Source organism: Myotis davidii, unplaced genomic scaffold (genome assembly GCF_000327345.1).
Source record: "Myotis davidii unplaced genomic scaffold, ASM32734v1 scaffold590, whole genome shotgun sequence".
Lineage (NCBI taxonomy): Eukaryota > Metazoa > Chordata > Mammalia > Chiroptera > Vespertilionidae > Myotis > Myotis davidii.
Window position 1 is genome coordinate 1,144,055 of NW_006282381.1, and position 2,808 is coordinate 1,146,862.

At 49.3% G+C, this 2,808-nt stretch overlaps 1 protein-coding gene across 1 annotated transcript in view; it reads left to right on the forward strand.

The window, feature by feature from the left end:
* Window positions 1-2,426: 2,426 nt before the first annotated feature.
* NDRG4 (NDRG family member 4) overlaps window positions 2,427-2,808 on the forward strand; it is a 63,342-nt gene continuing 62,960 nt past the window's right edge. Inside the window, exon 1 of the mRNA XM_015558819.1 lies at window positions 2,427-2,431. The gene's annotated coding sequence lies outside the window, so the exon portion shown is untranslated. The remainder of the gene's footprint in view (window positions 2,432-2,808) is intronic.

Sequence of the window (2,808 nt, forward strand, 5' to 3'; positions counted from 1 at the left end):
CGGAAGACATAGGTTGCAGCAGAGTTGGAACTGGAGTTCCTGGTGCCTGGGAGGGACTTGACAGCCTGAGATGTCCACCTTCCCTCGCTCAGAGCCATCTGAGTCTGTTCACAGAATGTTCTCTCGCGCGGAATTGCTTCCTCTTCCAGGTTGTGCAAAGGGCAGTGCCCCCAGGATGCTGGACGTGTAACTATCTCTTGCCCCTGCCTGTGGGGAGTTACCCCAATTTCCAAAAACAGCCATGAAGAAGGAAGGATGCCCAGCCAGTGTGGCTCAGCGGTTGAGCATTGACCTATGAACCAGGAGGTCGCAGTTCGATTCCTGGTCAGGACACATGCCCGGGTTTCAGGCTCAGTTCCCAGTAGGGGGCATTGTGCAGGAGGCAGATAATCAATGATTCTCATCATTGATCTTTCTCTCCCTCCATCTCCCTCTCTGAAACCAATAAAAATATATTTTTTGAAAAAAGAATAAGGAAGGGAAAGGGAAAGGCAGGCGAATGGCATGGATTTTACTAAAGAGGAGACGGTGCTACCGCCTCTGTGACCAGGAACTCACGGAATTCTGCAGCCATCCGAGAGGGGAAGTGTTGCACTCAGCTTGTTTTTGCCTCTAAGATCTTCACAGCATCTCAGTGCTGTCAGTGGTCCTGTTGCAACATAGTTATCAACCGGTTCGAACCAGCCCTTATTTGGTGAAGTCAGGACTTGGGGTTGCTGGTCAGGGAGGGCCCTATTGGAGAAGCATAATTCACAGGCACCTGTCAGTGGGCAAGAGGCCGTGGTTATGTGTTTTCTTTAGTCCATTTTGTACATCTTTACATCGAGGCTTCCTGACCAGTTACCGAGAATCTAAGCAAACACAGAACTTTCCCTGGAGATCAGGCAGGAACCTGAGCAGGAGACGGCATACCTGGGGCCGCCGGCCTGTTTGAAGGGCAGTGGCCTCCAAACCACTGCACCCCACAACCAGGGAAAACGGCCTTTGTTGCTGGAAACGAGGAATTTGGGCATCCAGACTGCAGATGCCTCAGTGCCAACTTAGAATGTCAGGACGGCTTTTGAAATGCCTGTTTTAAGATGGAACCCGTGTTTTTATCGTTTGATTTTGGTGCTAAATAAACGACCCGCTTTGTATTGATACCGTCTGTGCGAGTCCTTCAGCTGATGCGGCAGAGCCATCCCAGACTTCTGTCTTTGATCGTGTTTGACGATAACGCCCAAAGAAAGCCGTGTTTTAGCAGCTGCTCTTTTGTTTGCATGCTATTCATAATTGGAGTGACAGTCTTAGGGAAGTGCTGTGTCCTACAAAGGTGGGACTTCCATGGCGACCGCAGCGTTTTTTAAGCATATTGATTGATTTTAGAGAGAACAAGGAAGTGGCGGGGGGACATTGAGTTGTCCCTGCCGAGTAACCTCCCTCGAGGTCGTGACATTCCTCCTGTGGTGTCGCCGGGGATGGGGTCTAAAGGACGGTGCAGATGAGGCTCCCCCAGAAGCCAGAGGCCTCCCATCTGCCTGCTTTTCAGAGGGCAAAGTCAGGTCCACTACAAGGAGCATCATTTCATTAAACTTTATTTGAAAATAATTTTAGATTTCTGGGCCAGTTCGTTGTAAAGACAGTACCAGGCGTTCCCATATAGCCCTCCCCGGCTTTCCCTATCACGTTGTCATGTCCGGGCCTCAAACACTTCACCAACCACAGGCTTTATTCGGATTTCACCAGATTTCACCCTAGCGTCCCTTTGCTGTTTCAGGATCCAATCCGGCGTTGCATTTAGGGGGCAGTCGATTTTTAAAGCAAAGCAGAGGGTCAGACTCCTCCCTGCGTTAACTTCAGAAGTTAAGCTTATCCTGGCTGGCCTGGCTCCGTGGTTGAGCATCCACCTATGAACCAGGAGGTCACGGTTCGACCTCAGTCAGGGCACATGACGGTTTCTGGCTTGATCCCCAGTGGGGGGCGTGCAGGAGGCAGCCGATCCATGATTCTCTCTTATCGATGTTTCTCCCTCTCTGAAAAAAAAAATTATATATATATTTATTATTATTATTATTATTTTTAAGAAATTGAGCTTATCGGAAAGGATTCCCTGCATAGGGTTGGGTAACGGGCTGACTAGGGGCCTCTTTAGCCTCCCCAGGAGCAAGCTGCTGCTAAGCTCAAGGAGGGAAAGAATATTTGCATTTCCCCTGAAAATGTAACTTTCCCCCCAGTACTTGCATCTGATGGAGAAGGGCCTCTGATTTTTCTTAAAACTTTCAGCATTCTCTCTCTCTGATAGCAGCCCCTTGGTCTCCTCCCCTTTCCCATCTGGCACATCCCAGCTAATTCTCTTGGTGTCTAAATGAGTTTCAAATGAGCACGCTTTCTACGCCAACGTTATTAACAAGTGTCAGCGCAGCTCCGAAAATAGCGCCTGGGAACTGCTAACGTTTCCGACGAAGCCGAAGCCGCAAAGAGAACACACAGAACCAGAGGCTCCTTGCCCACCTCTGGCCAATTAAAACCAAACCAAAAAAAGCCCCGAGCTTTAGATCTTTGTGATGTTTTCTGCTCCCTCTCGCCCTTGAAGAGAGAAGTTTATGTGGCTCCCACGCGATTCGCATGGCTCCCCTTTTGCAAGTAAAATTCATTCCCTGCAGCCAGCGTGTGATTTGTTTTTTTGGATGCAGAAAAGCAAGTGAACAGCTAAGGAGTATATTCCATTGCAACAGGGAGAGAAGAATGCTATGACTCGGTGAAGGAAAAGTGTGGTGAGTCCAGGCGGCAAGGCTGAGTGGTTAAGCGTCGACCTATGAATCAGGAGGT